This window comes from Saimiri boliviensis, chromosome 16, assembly GCF_048565385.1.
Source record: "Saimiri boliviensis isolate mSaiBol1 chromosome 16, mSaiBol1.pri, whole genome shotgun sequence".
In the NCBI taxonomy this organism is placed as follows: Eukaryota; Metazoa; Chordata; class Mammalia; order Primates; family Cebidae; genus Saimiri; species Saimiri boliviensis.
The window spans coordinates 71,716,778-71,737,046 of NC_133464.1; the positions used below are offsets into that span (position 1 = coordinate 71,716,778).

The following is a 20,269-nucleotide window of genomic DNA, read 5'->3' on the forward strand; positions in this document are numbered from 1 at the left end:
TGGTATAATTTCTAAGGTTTCTTTCCTCTTTATGTTGAAGGCTCAGCTCAAGTCCCACATTGTCCCAGGCACGCATGTGGATGTGCCCAGACAAACCACCCCATCCTCTTCTGATCTCACAGAGTGCTTTGGTGAAATCTCTTTTGTCACATATTTTAGCCAACCTTGTCTCTCTCCAGAATTAGAAGCAATATTATCTTGTCATCTTAACTACAAAATTTTAGGCTTTAAATAAAATGCCACATTTTCTTCCCATCCTTGTATCCCCATGGCTCCTAATGTTTCATATGGATTACATTTAATGAATGACTGAAACGAATTTGTTTAAAAATGTTATTAAAGGCCTTTCAAATATTTCTCCTGAATCAGAATTGTAGTGTTTCCAGTTGTAACTCCATCCAATTTCTCTCCATTTGTAATAATCATTCCTAGACAATAAGGCTATAAACAACATATTTAGAGGGGGGAAAAAAGTGGCTTCAGAAGCTTTTCAAGCTGTTGTTAACTGTACACATCTGGTGGTGGTTATTAGTCACAGGAAAATGCCTAAGAGTTTACAAGTTGTATTTCAATTCTCCTTCAAAGTCTCTCCACGTTAGCCAACCATTTATATAAGTCCCCGACTCTACCAGCCCACTCCATGTACACATATGTTGCTTCCTTCTTCGGATCTTCCTGCTCATTCTTTATACTGGTAAAGTGAGAAACTATAATCAATCCCAGGTTGAACACACTTCTGAGAACTCCAGAACTGTGTTTTCCCTTCACATGAAAATAGTGCTTTAAATTCACACCAGATTTTTTGTTTGGTTTTGTTAAGGATTATTTGGCTCTTAATAGTGTGTTGTTAATGAACTATTATTGCATTTGGCAAAATGATGGCCACATTATGAAACTGATCTCACTAATGCAGATCCAACTACAAACACAGGTTACTGATAACTCATAAACTTGTAGATTTTTCCTCTTTAAATACTGCAATTAATACCTATTCTTAAGCATAATAATAGATTCTTGTCACATATATGCAGAAAGTACACCAAAGTGCTTGGACACAGAATTCAGAATGATTTCAAATGTATTGTGATATGTTATTTCTCTCAATTTTATGAGTCATGACATATAGGAGATAGAAAAATTAATTTAAATGTTTTCACATCATCTAATTGGATAATGACACATTACTTTTTTTAGCCATATTTCCCAGCTTTTATATTAATGTGTTTATTAGGATCCATTAGCTTGAAAACAATAGAGAATCAACCCATAATAAATTGAGCAAAAAACAAAATTATTAGTTTATATACAAGTAGATACATTCAAATAGCTGACAGACATCAAGAAAGAGCTACACACAAGGAACTTGGGAATTGGGACTGGGGACTCTATCTGTTTGTAGTTAGATTTTTGTTTTGTTTTGTTTGTCTCTCTGTGTTCCCAGGAACATGGCTACTGATAATCTCAGTCCAAAAACCCTAGATGAAAACAATGTTTTATATGTCAACGCCAGAAAAGGGAAAGCAATCGATCTTCTACCAGTTACGTGTTCACTCTTTGGACCAGTCACTCTGGGCAGGAGAATGTAGTGATAAGAATGCACATAACTTTCAAGACCCAGACTTCTCACATAAAACAGCTACCGCAATGCACAATCTGCAATATGTTGAGGCTTTCTGTGTTAATGTCATCAGAGGCGGGTGCATGATAATATAGGGGAGAATTCAGGAGAGCCCATGTTTCATGGAGATAGTGAGGTCTGGATGAATAACATGGGAGCTTAATAGCGTGATACTATTTCTACATACATGGTTAGGTAAAACTGAGTTATTAGGTATCAATTGGGTTAATAATTTTATATTGACATTCTCTCAAGAGGTGAAATGTAGTTGCCACCTCGTCTGTCAATGTAGATGTGTTTTCCTCCTATGCAGCAATAGCCTCTTTTCCTAATGTCCCTTGTATCTGCCTTCCCTGCTATTTAAAACAGTTTTACTTGATCCAGAGAAGAAAATGTAAGTCATAAAACTTTTATTCTAATTTCTTGCTCTCTTATCTTTTTTGGGGGTGGGGAGGGTGACAGAATCTCACTCTATCGCCCAGACTGAAGTACAGTGGCACAATCTCAGTTCACTGCAACTTTAACCTTCCAGGGTTCAAGTGATTCTCCCACCTCAGCCTCCTGAGTGGCTGGCACTATAGGCACATGTCACTATGGCTGGCTAATTTAAGTATTTTTCTAGAGACAGAGTTTTCCATGTTGCCCAATCTAATCTTGAACTCCTGGGCTCAAATTATTCTCCTGCCTAGGCTTCTCAAAGTGCTGAGATTACAAGCGTGAGCCACTGCACCCAGTCATATTCTCATATCTTTCAAAGCAAAATGTATTCTCTTAGAACACAACACTCCTGAAAATACAAGTAGCATATGAAGATATACATCAATTATGAAAAATCATCAAGACCTTGTTTAGTCATTTTTATAGCCGGATATCCTTTATTTATGCTTGAGTGACCTAAAAACTCATTGTTATCAATTTCTTTTATTTTTACAGCTATGAAGTTTTTTAATGGAGTACATAATTCAAAGGGGAATTATTTCTCCTAATTTAGAAAGTACTTGGAATTTATTTTTAGCACTAGTCACCCTAAAACATAAGATCTACTTCTTATCCAAAGACAAATTTCTTAAGAACTACTACATCTGTATCAACTCACAAACTGAGGTGTATACAAGCTATTGCCTGCTTAGTAGAATACTGTTGTTTCTGGCTATAATCTGAATGTTTGTGTCCTTCTAAAATTTGTATGTTGAAATCCAATTCTCAATGTAACAGTGTTAAGAGGTGGGACTTTTGGAAGGTGAGTAGGTGGACGGAGCCCTTGCAAATAGGATTAGTGCCCTGTAAACTCCTGGGATCTTTATAACCAATCAAGTGGACATATCAGATAAGTTTATGAATACAAGAATTTACAATTCAAATAAGAAACTAACTAGAACAGCTACAATCTGTTCATGTACTGCCATATTGATATTGTTTGGAATTATAAAATTAAGTAAATTAGGAGACAAATTAGAGAGAAGAAAGAAGAGATATATGCATGCCCTGAAGAACTTCATAGCTGGAGATTAGTCAGAAGAGGAACATCTAGGACAAGAGATTGAGACAGGAAGCAAAAGAGACGGATGAAGAACCACGATCATAGTTTCAAGGGAAGCAAATGTTTCCAGAACAGAGTGATCAAATGATGGCAGAAGTACATTCACTGAATATTCCAATGTAGATGTCATTATGGGTCTTGGCAAGGGAAGTACTGGGAGCAGAATCCAAGAGTGGACTGGCAAGTAAATGAAAAACAGACAATTAAGGCAGTGTACATTGACAACATTTTGAGAAATTTGCCTTTAAAGGGAACAGAAAATGGAAAGTACTTGGAGAGGGCTAAGGAATCATGAGAGGTGTTTTCTTAAAGAAAAACATATGATATTTTTATTAAAATAATTCATTAAAAATATATAAATTATAAGTATTACATGAAGCAAAATACTCATGTTACAAAATGTTCAGGAAAAGCTTCTGGGTGTTAAGCAGAGTGAAAATATACCTAAAGTATCTTATTAAAGTCTTCCACACATCCAGGTTAGGCAAATATAGACTCAATATTTTGTTTCCATAATCTTTTAATTAACACTCTCATGATTTTTTTTTTAACCATAATTTCTCACCTGGATGCTATGGTTTGAATGTGCCTTCTCCAAAATTCAGGTGTTACTAATGTGAAAGTATTAGGAAGCAGGGACTATAAGAGTTGATTAGGCCATGAGGGTTCTTTCCTCTGGAATGAGATTATGGTTCTTACAAAAGAAAGAGACTGTCCGCAGTGTTCAGCTAGCTGGTTCTTCCACCTTCCACCATGTAAGAACACAGCAACAAGGGACCTTGGAAGCAGAGAGAAGCTCTCACCAGACAATTGAATTTGTTGGCACCTTGATCTTGAACTTTGCAGACTCCAAAATGGTGAGAAAATAATTTTCTGTCTTTATGAACTACTCACTCTCAGGTATTTTGTTATTGCCGCACAAATTGACCAAGACACTACATTAGTGTCTTACTGCCTCCAGCCTCTTGCTTCTCTGTTATCAATAATTTTTCAAAATGACAAATATGATGTCTTACTGTTAAAGTTTTCACTTTATCTTTTCAGGATAAAGGGTGAACTCCTTCCTCCAGCTCTTTATAATCAGCCTAAATCTCCTAAATATCTTCTCTCATTTCATTGATCATGTACCATTTTCCCAAACTACAATAATGCATTTAATGTATTCTGACTCTTTCATTCATATTTTGGCATACTCTTTGAATACACATTTGCTCAAAATGTTCTCCGCAACAACCTTGAAACTCACACCTACCAGGCATGGTGGCTCACGCCTGTAATCTTAGCACTGGGAAGTGGGTGAATCATGAGGTCAGGAGTTTGAGACCAGCTTGACCAATATGGTGAAACCTCATCTTTACTAAAAATACAAAAATTAGCTGGGTGTGGTGGTGCGTTCCTGTAATCCCAGCTACTTGGGAGGTTGAGGCAGGAGAATCACTTGAACCCAGGAGGCGGAGGTTGCAGTGAGCCGAGACTGCACCACTGCACTCCAGCCTGGGTGACAGAGCAAGATTCCATCTCAAAAACAACAACAACAACAACAACAACAACAACAACAACAACAACAACAACAAAAACCTCAAACCACACTACTAAATATATACACCTTTATACATAAAATCCACTTTTATAACTAGTTAACTTACAGTCATCTTTCAACCTTCATCTTAGATTTTACTTCCTCTGATAAGTTTTCCTTATCCCATAAATTTGTTTTAGAGGCTGTCTTCATAAAGTTCATTTTACCATAATAGCACTTATCCCACTGTATTATGTCATTTATTTTCTTATCACAATTGAAAAAATCCAGAAGTCTTTGAAGGCAAGTGTGAGAGTTCATGGACCTTGTAGCTCCAGAACATACTGCAATGCCTGGCAATTGTGCTTAACATAATATGTGTTTCACATAAGATATAGCAATCCCTGGAAGAAACTTAGAAAAAGTATTGAAGAGAGAAAGGAAGGACTTACAATTTTTAGAAGTTTCCCAAGTGAACTTCAATTCTAATATGCTCACCTATTTGAGAACTATGGGTCTGGGTGAACATCTATTCCTGGGAAGCAAAAGGAAAAAAAAAGTCATCATAATTTTGTTTACAAGCCTTAAATCATACCTAATTAAAATAGCACTTTGTTTTTCTTAACAGCATATACTAAGAATTGCAGATGTCAAATTTTGGCACATTTGCAGTAAACTTACTAAAGAGAAATTTAAAATTGATTACTTGAACCAGATAGAAGATTGGAAGAAACTAAAAACTAGCATTAATGATAACCATATTTTCTTCAAAATAAACTGCACAGTTTTTTGAAGAAAAAATGTTATTCCATATGGTTTGGCTAATCCAGTTGTAATTGTCACTGCAAGTTTTGAAGTGGTTTTTTTTTTGGTCTTACTGTTAAAACAAACAAAAAAAGTTTAAAGGCTTCAGTGATTAAATAATACAGGAAAAAAACTAGACAAATTCTTTTGCACAGTTTTATATATACATTTTCAAAACCGATTACATGTTAAAAATCTGCATTCTATTCATGTCTGCTTAGCAAAGTTCTCATCAAGTCACCTATGTATAACTTCCTCCTTTCCTTCCAAACTAATAGTAAGCAGCAAAACCATCTGCCTGCTATCAATACACTCAGAAGTTATTCCTCAAGCTCAGATTACCAAGGGAATCTAAGGGCAAGGGAAATACTAAGGGCAAGGGAAAATAAGGAATATATTTTGCTCCTCATTCTGGTTTGTTTATAGATCATAAATTTACAGAACTTGATAACTTGATTGTCATTTTCAGAATTATTTGTCATAATGCTATGTTACTGAATAGTTGGTTTTTGAGAGGACATACCATCTTTTTTATAGAAAAATGGAATAAAACCTCAGTACAATACCCAGAACTTTTCATGCCTCTTGGATAATACAATTCTAGAAATGCTATTTTTTTAAATGAAGCAAATTGAATTTTATTTTATCCTGCCTTCCTGCTTTTGAAATGTGTCAATGAATTCATCTCTAATCCTCAACTCATCTTCAGGTCACCTCATTTACTTACCCAACTCTGTTCTTGTCTCGCTCCCCTTCTATATCTAAGCCTTTGTGAATCTCAACCCATACTCACATCACATACTCAGATCTGAGCTTATTCCTAAGCCAAGCTTGGAGATAAATGAGAAATGAATTGAGAGATATCATGTTTGATACTCTTGAAAACTGTCGTGTCATAATGAGCCAGATTCAAATCACAGAACTTTCGACTGCCTCCACCATGGGATTGCATTATTCCACAAATGACAACAAATGAAGCTTTCCTCCAAGAATGTAATTGAATGTAAAAAAAAAAAAAAAAAAGTAACCACATGGAAAATAGTTTTTCATTACTGGAAGGAAATTAAAGAAAATGAAAATTATTAAAATTAAATTTATAAAATAATTTTCCTAAAATAATTTCTTCTGGCTAGATATATATTTTTGGAATATTTGTTTTGGATATGTGATTTGCTTTTATTTCTCCTTTTATATGTTTGATGTTTATTTTCTAAACGTATTTTATTTATGGTCAGGCTTATTTGAAGCAGACAAGATCTTGATTTAAAATATTTAGGCAAACACAAACACTTTTAAACTAAGTTATTCAAACACCCTGATTGTTTTAAATACTATTTTTCTCATCAAAATTATACTAAATCTTTATATGTGACAATTAATGAAGTAAAATGGATAATTGGAATAATTATCTTTAAAAAATCAAGACTAAATCCAGTTTTCTGTTTCATTGGTACTAAAAGAGCAAGAAGAAAATGAAAAACAAAAAGCAGAGGAAAATACACTAGAAAATAGTGCATTGCTCTCCCTGTAACTATTGTGTAAAAAGTTCTGTAAAGCATTTCCAAACCGTGATTTTTTTCAATATGCAAGGACAACATGTAAACAGGTTTGAATCCCTTTTTCAGTTATTTGAAAAAAATAACCATATTGCTTTTGAACAACCACAAATTAAATGAACCATAATCCAAAAAATCATTCCATTCTGAGATCTTTGCTTTGGGATCAAGACAATCTAAACATTAGTTGATACCATCTATACAGGGTGATAAATCAACCACTTTCCAGTTTCAGAGGATATAAAGTAGTATACTTAAGCCAAATCTTAAGAACATGTGAAAGACTACCAATGTTTTCATAATACTCAAATGAGAAAAACAAACAAAAAGGGAAACATCTAGAAACTACATCAAGAAAGCCAATACCCAGTTGAGGAAGTATCTGGGGCTTTAATACAGAATAAAGAAAAAGAACCTGCTAAGAGTTTACAATGCAGTGGCACATGGTAAGCTACTTCAGTATAAATAATGCATCTCTACCATATTCCATTTCTGAAGAAAACAGATTTGGAGGGGGGCGGGTAATAGTCTCTTTTATGCAGCTATAACAGAATACCACAGACTGAGTAATTTATAATGAATAATATGTATTGTTTCACAGTTCTGGAAGCTGGGAAGTCTAATGAAAGGTGTTGGCATTTTGCAAAGACCTTCTTGTTGTATTATCCCATGGTGCCATGGTAAATATAGGGCAAGACAAACAAACAGCCAAAAAAGACTGAACTCACCCTTTTTATAAGAAACCCATTCCTGCAATAATGGCCTTAATCTATTCATTCTGGCCTCGTGACGTAATTGTTTCTCATTAGGCCCTACCTCTTACTATTGTTGCAATTAGGGATTCAGTTTCCGATGCATGGTTTTTGGGGTCACATTCAAACTATACATAGTCAGTAATTCAATTGTAACTACGAAAGCAGAAGTGGCAAGTATTCTTTATTAACAGAAAGCAAGTCCATCATTGGAATGGGGTTAAGAGTCATCTATTGTCATCTAAAAGGCATTGGGCAGACTGTCAGAAATCAATAAGGGAAATTTAGAAAAGTCACAGCAATAATGGGAAAGAAAGCTGCCAATTTCTTGATACAGGTAAAAACATAGAACTTGTAAGCCTTATTTTCCCAAACTTTGACCTCTTGCATTATAGTTGTCAGGCATTTAAATTCTACATCCAATTTAGACATAGCAGTAAGTATTTTTTATAGTTAATATTCTTTTATTTCAACCAACATATGTACTTTTTTTTTTTTGAGATGGAGTCTTGCTCTGTCACCCAGGTAGGTGTACAGTGGTATGATCTCTGCTCACTCCAACCTCTGCCTCCCAGGTTCAAGCAATTCTCCTGTTTCAGCCTCCCCAGTAGCTGGGACTACAGGTATGTGTCACCATGCTCAACTAATATTTGTATATTTAGAAAAGACAGGTTTCACCATGTTGACCAGGCTGGTGGAACTCCCAATCTCTGGTGATCTGCCTGCTTAAGCCTTCCAAGAACTGGGATTACAGAAATTTTCTTTCTTTTATTCTCTCCTGCTTTTCTGCATTTTGAACTTCTTTTTATTTGCCTAAAAAAATCCTTTCAGTTATTTTCTTTAGTTCAAGCTCAATGTTGATAAACTCCCTCAGTTTTTATCTGAAAATGCTTTATTTCACCTTCATTTTTGAAAGATAACTTGACAGTACATTAAATTATGTTTTGATAATTATTTTCTTTTAGTACCTAGCAATGTCATTACATTATCTTCCGGTGTTCAGTGTTTCTCTTGAGAAATTAATAATTTTTGCTTCTATGCTCGCTTCAGCAGCACATATACTAAAATAATTTTTGCTACTTTGATTAAAATACATCTTGTCTTCAGACAGCTTTTAAGATATTTCTCTGCCTTTGGGGGTTTTAATTGATTTGACCACTTTATATCAACATGTGGTTATCTTTTTAGTTAACCTACTCTGGGTTTCCTGAGGTTTTTTGGATATAAAGGTTGATATCTTTCCGTGGTTTGAAAAATTATTGGATGTTAACTTCTCAATATTATTTATGTCTTATTCTCTCTTTTTTTCTGGCACATCCGTTAGATGTATGTTATATTATTCTAATATGTCTGATACTTTAGCTCTGGTCTGTGCTTTTTACTCTGTGTGCCTCTATTCAGATAAAAAAATATGCTTAAATATCTACAAGATATTGTTTTATTGGTCATTTTTCCACTTTACTAATCTTGTCTTCTGATGCATGCAGTTGTTACAGGACCAACAGTTCTCTATATCTACTGTGTAGTGATATACCAATACACTGAGACAGCAGAGTTTACAGCAAAGAAAGAGTTTAAGTATCGAAGGGCAACTAAGCAAGGAAATGGGAAAAGACCCTCAACTCCACGTCCCTGAGGAGTTCTGGGCTCGGATTTTTAAGGGGATTGTGGAGGGTGAGGTGCTGAAAAATTAGGATCATGGATCAATCAGGGTACGGGGTATAAAATTTTCAGCATGTGGAAACTGCATTCTTTGGTGAGTCAGTTCTCATGGCATCCTTCAGACCAGCTTATCTCCATAGTTTTGCTGGTATGCAGGACCTGAAAGAATATCTGAAATGAAAAACTTTACATGTCCCAATGTTCAAATTGTTTTCTATAGAGCAGTTAAGGTGATCTACAACCTTGTGACAAGGTTTTCATGCTTCTGGGACAGTAGGAAAACAACTATGAGGAAGTGGGTCCAAGAGCAAGCTGACCTAATAATTAATGGTGAGTGTGCTGTAAGCTTGGCTTACTTTCATTTATCTCCCTCCCTTCCTCCTTAAGTTTATAAAGTTTACAGAGACAGTTTCACAGTCTGCTGATAAACTCAACGATTTACTTGATAATTTTAGATTTTTTTTACTTGTGGAGTATAAATTTGATTCATTCTATTAATAATTATCTGATGATATTTTTATACTTTCATTTATTTTGTACAACTTTTTCTCCATTTCCTTGAATAAATTTCAAACATATTTCTCGAACATATTTAAGCATATTTATTTCAAAGTCATTGACAGCTAACTACAACATCTCTATTACCTATGTCTTTACTGTTGTTTACTTTTTTCCACTGGTAATCACATTTTTATAACTATCTAATTATTATAGATACTTGATCACAGGACAAACACTGTATATATTAAAAAAAAAAACCTCAGAAATGCCATATGATGTTATATCCCACTAGAGCGTTTCTCTTTTTGTTAGGCAATAATTTCAGTTGCTGATTCTATCAATTATATCCAAGGATAAACTATCTCCAGATTGGATTCGAGATTTTGTTTGGATCTACTTCCAAGTCAACACTGTTTTCTGGTATATACTCCTTTGTTTTAGATAAAGAAATTAGCAAGTATCTATCTTGTCAGTCTCAAAATTCTGCAGAAGATTAAGCTCTGAATATCAAAGATTTCCAGCACAACTTTCGAACTTCTTAACAATATGGCTTCAAAATGTGGTGAGTATCCTGAGGGGGAAATTGGAAATAAGATTCAGGCTGTCCTCTTCTCCCCATGAGATTGGCTTCCTAAACTATGAAAAATTGCCAGAGATTTCACTCTGCTGTTTTAGAAGGCTAATCCCAACTCCCTTGCCTTCCACAGAGCCCCAGATTCAGCAAATGACCCTTGGGTAATATCAGCCTCAAGTTTCCAAATTATTATTCTAGTTTAACATAACCACTAAAATTGCTACTTTAGCTTCCTCTCCTCCCTACAGAAGCTGTCTGTCAGGACTAAGCTCAACCACTAGTTTGCCCACAGAAACAGCAAATCCCTGAGCCAGGGGTGGGGTGGCTGGGGTTGAGAATCCATTAGAGCACAGAAAGTTTTTCACTCCCTGGAACACTTGTTTTATCTGGTGCTCGTTCTTTGTAAAGTTTTCTCTGGAAAATGATTTATGTAATTTATTTAGTGTTGTGTGTGTGTGTGTGTGTGTGTGTGTGTTAAGAGAAATATTGTTCTGACATCAACTGTTACATGTTACCAAGAAGTAAAAATTATCTTTCCAAACTTTTTAAGCTTTGAAGTTTTTTGACCCTGATTCTTTGTGATTTGTATTATCAAACCAAGTTAATAAAAATTGTAATTTTCTTACTGTTCTGAATATTTAATTACATTTTATCAAATATGCCATATCAGTCTTCAAGATTCGTACCCATCCTCCTTTAAGGGCGCCTCCACATGCCCCCTGCTGTTGGTAATCCCTTTCTAGTTTAGACCATATATTTATACTGGAAACAGTTTTAAAGCCTTTGTGATGGTCTCATTCACTCATAACAGCCAGGAGGAGGGGTGAAGTTTTATTTTATAAATTTGGGTGATTAAGATAGCAGAAACAAGAGAAAATGTCTGAGTTTGAGAGTTAACAGTGCTAGAAGAGCAGATTAAAATCTCTATGGAATAGATAAAAAGCTAAGAGTCAGATGAAAAACCAGATAAAGATGTCTCACTGGCATTAAAAAAATAAGATTTACAAGAGTAAGCAAGTAGAAAAACAGAAACTTTAATTCTAATTATTTTGTTTGGGTTAGGTAAGTTATATTTTATTAAATCTTTTTTAGATGATACACAATCTAGAAATAGCAAATAAAATGTTTGCTGGAAATAAATTTGATTGTTTGAAATGGGGACTAAAATGCAGAATACTAAACGCCAAATGATACCAAAGTTTCTACCATGAATGATCCAGAACAGAGCCTATAGGACATGGAAATACTGACCACTACTTTGTGCATGTATAGAAAAGATTATAAAGTGATTAGGTAATTGATTTATTGACTTTTGTATGTAGCTTCTGACATCAATTAGGACCAAACAAAAAACTATTGTGAGTCCAAAGCTCCTTCATTAACTGGGTCCATTGCCTTTGGCACGCCTGGTGATTAGTCACAGACAATAATTAACATGTATTAGGAAAAACATTTGGGAAGAAACAGGTAAAAATGGTTTCTGAAAGACCTGTGGCCCAGAGTGACAATGTGATGAAGTGGAAAGAAGATGATTTCATCTGGAAACTAGGTTTAAATATTTGAATCAAGGTGTTAGAGGAACTCCTGCTTATCAGGCCTCTGTTTTAGTAAAACTTGACCAGAGCGACTCCATCTTGAAGTGAGAAACTAGGTACCCACAAGGCATCTATAAGGTTAATACTTGTCTGAAAATAGCCACATTGCAAGATGACCACCAGTTAGAATTACAGAATATGCATGGCCATACAGAATATCTCTCACCAACCAAGCAGGATATCCAGATGTCCTAAAAGTACCGTCCACTTTACTTAAAGCTAATGTTAATGAGCAAGCTTAGGTTGAAGGATTAATGGTCATCAGTAACACTAATAGCCACTATCTTTAATGAGCTATTTGCACATTCAAGTTTGATTATAGCTCCTTATAGTTTCTTATCAATAGGGACACTTATAACAACAGATGGCCCATCCCTCCTCCTGCTTTCTGAGGACATTCTACCTTTAACAAAATAGTTGCTAGTAAACTCACTTCTTTCACTGTGCTCTGTGACTCGCCTCAAATTCTTTCCTGCACGAGATCCAAGAACCCACTCTTAGAGTCTGGATCAGAACTCTTATTTTCTGGCAACAAAAGGGTTAGCAATTTGGTTTTGATCTTAAAGTCCTAAGTTGTATAGTACAAAGCACTCTTTTTTTAAAAAAAATATGATTTTATACAGATAATGAATAAACATGGTATAAAAGACAGAGAACAGATGAAAATATGGTAAAAACACAAACCTGCTCTCTATTTCTACCCATTCTTTCTAAGTTTTGGTATTGTTTTCAACAAATACACTATGCATATGTGTACCTATTTATCAATCAATTGATAGATCAATCCATCCTTTACATGAAAGGGAGGATATCAAATCTATTTCTCATGCAAATCTTTTTTAATAGTAGCATATTATGAAGATCTTTTATATCAGTATATATAGAGCTAATTCATTCTTTTTAAAGCCTCCTAAACTCTGTAGAAGATCTCTTTGATACAAACTGGCCCCATAGTTTGTCCATTAAACTTTTTTATCAAAGAAGGAAATTTAAAAATGCACTTGCTTAGCTACTGGTTGGTATCTTCCATAGTCCCATAACTGACTTCCTTTTATGTTTAACATATAAAATAATGTAATGCGTATTCAAAATTGGCAAAATTTACTTTTTTTCCTTTATTAATTCAAAGATTGAGAACCATGATTTCAAATAATGTGTGGCTGTCATCCAGTTTTGAAAAGACTGCCTTTAGAGGAATGGGGAAAAATATGGAGAAGTAATTATTAGGTTAAAACTGACATCCAGCCAGAAAACTAGTTACCCAGCTGAGAGACTGTTGTGGATTTCACATTCATTAACTCTGAGAGCCTCTACAAATATTATTTGCATGTGTGCATATTCTCACAGGGATTTGGTCTGACTTGACCGGTTTGGGAAGCTGACAGGCACAGATTCTTTAATAAAAAAGCATCCAAACTAAACTGTAATCCTTTTAGGCTAGTAAACCACTTGGATAAAAATGGCCAAATGTGATCACTGAGTTAGAACAGAGAAAAGCTGTCAAGCCAGGAGCCTTGAGCTACACATTCTGTTAGGTTCTGTGAGCTACACGAATAAATTGAGATTATGTGAAATATATTTTAGTTGACTACAAAATAAAAGAAAGAAGAATGAAAAAAAGAAAGAGGAAAAGAGAAAGAGAGAGGAGTAAGAGAGAGGAGGAAGAGAGAAAAAGAAAGAAAGAAGAAAAACGAGAGAGAAAGAGAGAGAGAGAGGGAGGAAGGAAATCATAAATAAACACAGTTCAAATAGGCTTTGAGTACCAGGTCAAAGAAGTTTAAAATAGTAATTACTAGCATTTGTGTTTGTATAATGTATTTTAGGAATTACAAAATAATTCACAAATTCTTATTCAATTAAATATTTTAAATTTTGTGCACTCCGTATGTATGAGTATAACCACAAATTTAGTGATTTGCACACAAATGTAATACCACATGTTCACATAAGACATTTACCCAAGACTGATGGTAAAAATCTTTAATAAAATTATTACAGGGTAGTAAATTGCAAGGGGTCAGGGATGAGGAAGGAGGTGCTTCTGAGGAGCTGATAAAGTCTGTTTCCTGATTTTGGTGTTGGGTACTTGGCATACTTAATTCTTAAAAAGCCACTGATTTATACACTTATGATTTATGTGCTTTTGTAAATTTTTTATTATGGTTCAATTAAAACATTTACATGATAAAATATTACAGAAGTAATATATGCTCTAAAAAGTTTTAAAATATCAAGTACAAATGTATTCAACTCTTCAGAGCTAACACACATTTTTTAGTCCGTATATTTTCCATTTTTTTCTATTCATATGTATATACATATATTTCAACAAAATATGCAATCACAATGTGGCACTTTTTAATAATTCCTTTTTCACTTTATGACATATTGTAAACATTTTTTCACTGATGATAATAATGCTTCTAAAATGGCATTTTAATGATTTTCTCTAGATGGCGATATTATTATTTATTTTTAGTTGCCATTTTCTTCTTCACAGAACACTAAAATACATCAAAATGAATTGGCACTTTTGCCTCTTCTGTTAGTGCCCTAGTGCCTTTCTCTGGAAGCTTATTTTGGTCATTCTTACTCCAAACCATCTAATCAATTCTTTCCAAAATGTTGCTCAATCATTTAAGTTACCTAGCAATATCTGAACGTAAGGTTTCTCCAAGGATTATTTCTGTTTCAAAAAGAATTTTATAGAAAGGGAAGACATTGAGGTCCTGAAAGACTGGAATGATAATAGTGAAAAGTAAGTGCTGCTGTGGACAGTGGAACTGGCCTAGATCATTACTAGTTGCCTAATGCAAGGACTGGCCTTGTTCTTATTTAAGGTAAATTACTGTAGAGCAAATTACGGAGCAGAGAGAGATCCAAGATGACTGATCACTAGCAGCTCGGGATTGTAGCTCCCAGTGAAAACACAAAGAACGAGAGGATGCCACACCTTCACATGAATTCTTGTTGCTCACGCACCAGGAGATTCCCAGTGGAGGAGCCCCACGGGTTGCCAGTGCGACTCTAGTGACCGGCGAGGCGGTTTTGCTGGTGCCTCAGAGCGTCAGTTCTTGGTGCAGTCAGAAAAGCACCATCAATCTTAATGCCACTGATTTAGTCGGCGCAGTGGGTTGCTCAGATTTCGGCGCTGAGAATCAATAAGTTGGACGTCCACTCAGAAACCCAATTACAAAGACAGCAATTATAAAGACCACAGATGGATAAATCTACAACAAAGGGAAGAAAACAGTCAAAAAAGGCTGAGAATACTCAAGGTCAGAATGCCTCTCCCTTAGCAGGGGATCCCAGTTCCTCATCAGCAACGAAACAAGACTTGATGGAGAACGAGTGTGTTCCAATTTCAGAAGCAGGCTTCAAAATGTGGGTAATAAGAAACTTCTGTGAATTAAAAGAACTTGTTCTAACACAATCTAAAGAAACTAAGAACTTTGAAAAAAGGTTTGACGAAATGTCAACAAGAATACAAAATTTAGAGAGGAAAATAAGTGAATTGATGGAGCTGAAAAACACAATACGAGAACTACGTGAAGTATGCACAAGTTTTAACAGCCGAATTGATCAAGCAGAAGAAAGGATATCAGAGGTCGAAGACCAACTCAATGAAATAAAACTAGAAGACAAGATTAGAGAAAAAAGGATAAAAAGGAATGAGCAAAGTCTCCAAGAAATATGGGACTATGTGAAAAGACCTAATCTATGCTTGATAGGTGTACCTGAATGTGACAAAGAGAATGAATCCAAGCTGGAAAATACGCTTCAGGATATTATTCAGGAAAATTTTCCCAACTTAGTAAGGCAGGATAATATTCAACTCCAGGTAACACAGAGAACACCACAAAGATATTCCTCAAGAAGAGCAACTCCAAGGCACTAATCGTCAGATTCACCAGGGTTGAAATGAAGGAGAAAATACTAAGGGCAGCCAGAGAGAAAGGTCAGGTTACAAAGGGAAGCCTATCAGACTTAGAGCAGATCTCTCAGCAGAAACCCTACAAGCCAGATGAGAGTGGGGACCAATATTCAACATCCTTAAAGAAAAGAACTTTCAACCAAGAATTTCACATCCAGCCAAACTAAGCTTCATAAGTGAAGGAAAAATAAAGTTTTTTGTGAACAAGCAAGCACTCAGAGATTTCATCACCACTAGGCCTGCTTTACAAGAGCTTCTGAAAGAACCACTACACATAGAAAGGAACAAACAGTATCAGCCTTTCTAAAAAATACCAAAAAGTAAAGAACATCAATATAATGAAGAATTTACATCAACTAATGGGCAAAATAGCCAGCTAATATTAAATGGCAGTATTAAACTCACATATATCATTATTAATTCTAAATTTAAATTGAATAAATTCCCCAATTCAAACACAGGCAATTTGGACAAAAAACTAAAACCCATTGGTATGCTGCATCCAGACCCATCTCACATTCAAGGATACACAAAGACTCAAAACAAGGGATGGAGAAAGATTTACCAACCAAACAGAGAGCAAACATAAATAAAAAGCAGAAGTTACAATTTTTGCCTCTGATAAAATAGCCTTTAAAGCAACAAAGATCAAAAGAAGCAAAGAAGGACATTATATAATGATAAAAGAATCAACGCAACAACAAAAAGAGTTAAAGATCCTAAATATAAACACACTCAATACAGGAATACCCAGACATACAAGACTTATAAAGAGACTTAGACTCCCACACAATAATAGTGGCAGACTTCAACATTAATATTAGACAGATCAATGAGACAGAAAATTAACAACGATATCCAGGACTTGAACTCAGATCTGGAACAAGTAAACGTAATTAATATTTATAGAACTCTCCACTTTACACAAAATATACACTCTTATCAATACCACATCATATCAACTTAGAAGTTTAAACAAAATGTTGGTTGGCTCCTTGTTTGTTATTCTCTTCCCTCATTTTCTTTCATGTCTCCATTATTAAGGACAATTATAGGCCTACCCATATTTAGACTGCATTCTAGCCCGGGCAACAAAGCAATACCCCCATTCTCTCTCCCTTTTCCTCTTTCTCTTTCTTCTTCTTCTTTATTCTTTTTCTTATTATACTTTAAAAAAATTACTGTAGACTATAAAACTTTTCATGACAATGAACATGATATTTGAATTTCCTTTGTATTTCTTTTTTTTTTTTTTCTTGAGACAGAGTCTTGCTCTGTCGCCCAGCTGGAATGCAGTGGTGCAGTCTCGGCTCACTGCAGCCTCCACCTCCTGAGATGAATCGATTCTCATGCCTCTCAAGTAGCTGGAACTACAGGTGAGTGCCACCACACCCGACTAATTTTTATAATTTTTAGTAGAGATGGAGTTTTGCCATGCTGCCCTAGCTGGTCTTGAACACCTGAGTTCAGGCAATCCACTCACCTCAGCCTCCCAGAGTGCTGGGATTACAAGTGTGAGCCCCCTCACCCAGCAAATTTCTTTTGCATGTCTAATACCTAGATCAGAATATGGCAGGTGGTAGATACTCAACAAACTTTGGAATAACAAACGGATCAATAATTGGATGAGGATGAATATATGCATTAGTGGACTAATGAATAAATTAGCTCACCCTTTTCAAGACAGCCTAAGTCCCTTACCAACGATAATGAGATAGTGAGGTAAAGGCAATAACTTCTTCTCCATAATTGTGCTTTCATATGGATGCAATTCAGTCATAATTGCAAATATACTGAAATAATTTCTTTCAACATAATGGGAGGCATTACATTACACAGGTCTCCATTGCTGCTCTCTTGAAAAGCTAAGCTGCCTGCTTCCCACTTTCCTCTTCAGCCTACATGCTCTATCTCACCCCACATTGCTTTTCAGTTAATCTCACCTTCTAGGCAGAGAGCACTATCTTTATATCAATCTTTATTTACTCCCCAGAGTCTAGCATGGTGATTTGCAAATCACAGCTCTTTATTAAATAGTATGTACCTGCCAAAAGCACTTGACATAGCCAGTAGTTGGAGACACCTTAGGAACTCTCATCAACTAGAAACACAATGCACAATGAACCTGCCCACAGCTTTATGTTGATGTCTAGTATACCAAAGCCACTTCAACACAATGATTTCCGTTAACAGACCAGATTGTTACTATTGATTTGAAACAGGAAGCAGAAGTAGCCTCTGGTCTATAGTGTTATTTAACTGGAAAATCAAAACCACACGATGTGATTTTCTTGCTTTAGGAATACTAAGGAAGATCAAAACAATATCAGAATGACTCTGTCTACTGCTAGGATGAAGATGACACAATCAGAAGATGTTCACCGAAACTGAAAAATGACTGAAGAAATTGGAGAAAGTTACTTTTGATATTACTTCTATATTGTAGGAAGAGAAAACTGTAATTATACTTTTAATATAATTACAACCACTTTTTCATTAGCCAAATACATGATTCCTGGTTCCAAGGTTAACTAGTAAATACTGGAACTTAGCAGAGCCTAAAAGCCTCTAGTAGATTGCCTCACTGAAAATTTTGTTTTTAAAAATGAGATGTTTAGATAAGTTTATTTACTGAGGCAGGAATCTGGCAGTGTGGCAATTTAGAATCATTTAAACTGAAGCATAGGAAATTGAAGTATACACTTCTTATATATTTCCAGACCCATGTTAAAGGAAAAACCAGGAGTTACAGATTTACATATTTATTGCCATTATGACTCCACTGTCCTTTTTCTGTAATTTTAAAAATGGATTTAAATATTATTTTTGAAGATTTTGGTGTATACTCTTCTTAACACTAGAAAGTTTGTGTTATTTTTTGTGGGTGTTCATCATCACTCTGTCAGTAACCTCATATAATACATGCATGTTAATATCTGAATTTTATCGTTAGACAGATTTCAGATTTGTAATAAGTATTTCTTCTCCTTTCAGCCAATAAATAATAATAATAATATAATAAAAATTAAATGCATAATTTAAAGTAAATTAAATATATAACTAAATATAAATATGTAATCAAATGTAAATTTAATAAAATAAAATATAACAAAGCCTACTATAAGAATCCATAATTTTAAATTATAGGCAATTTAGACAAAATTCCATTATATTTACTTTTACAGTATAAATAAAGCAACTAATTATTCTGATGATTGAATTTTTTAAAAACTCCAAGATACTTGAAAAATTCAAACATGCAAATATTTAAAAAGTTACTAACTTGAATTTCAACATAATTTCACTACTTTTTATGGCTAGTCATTTTTCTTTTTTATATTTCATAACAGATTGTGATTGACCGGTAACAAACAGAGCCTTAATTCAGCCGACTTTGAACAAGATGGACATCAGAAGAGACAAGATTTCCCCGCACTCCCTTCAGTCTCTCCTCAGTCTTCCACTGTCTTTGTAAAGTCCTTGGGAAGAAACTTTTATTGCATCTCCACCACTCATTCATCATTTTCCATAAATGTGTGACCTAAGAAGATGGACAATATGAGTGCCTGACAGAGCCCCTTGGTTCTACAAGGAACTTGCCATCTCCTCCTTGCCCACCCCTTTGCATTTTATTAGCTCCCATTGGCAAGAAGAACTCTCCAGTTGTACAGCCTAGGACAGGATGGGTCACAGTATGCAACTCATTTTTACTACTAGTCCAAGCTATATTCTTCAATCAAACTTTGCCACTGTTAAAGCTGAGTTTTCACCATAATCTGATTGCTTGTCTATATCTCAGTTTGTTGGAACCTGAAGAGAATGGATACAACTAATTAGCCTCCTCCAACCACAACCCTTAACACATGCAATGACACAAATATTGCCTAAATGTGGCTAGGCACAGTGGCTCAGCCTGTAATCCTAGCACTTTGGGAAGCCGAGGAGAGTGGGTCACTTGAGATCAGGAGTTTGAGACCAGCCTAGCCAACATGGTCTCTACAAAAAATATAAAACTTAGCCAGAAGTGGTAACATATGCCTGTAATCCCAGCTACTTGGGAGACTGAGGCGGGAGAATCACCTGAACCCAGGAGGTGGAGGTGGCAGTAAGCTGAGATCGTCCCATTGTACTCCAGCCTGGGTGACAGAATAAGACCCTGTCTCCCCCCACCTCAAAACAACAAGACAAAACAAAAAGAAAAAACAACAAATATG

General features: G+C 35.2%; 1 long non-coding RNA gene across 1 annotated transcript in view; it reads right to left on the reverse strand.

Annotated features, from left to right (window-relative positions):
• The window catches only part of LOC141581658 (uncharacterized), a 772,188-nt gene that overhangs the window by 340,256 nt on the left and 411,663 nt on the right, over nucleotides 1-20,269 (reverse strand). Inside the window, exon 5 of the long non-coding RNA XR_012514424.1 lies at nucleotides 5,130-5,212. This is a non-coding gene — a long non-coding RNA (uncharacterized LOC141581658). The remainder of the gene's footprint in view (nucleotides 1-5,129; nucleotides 5,213-20,269) is intronic.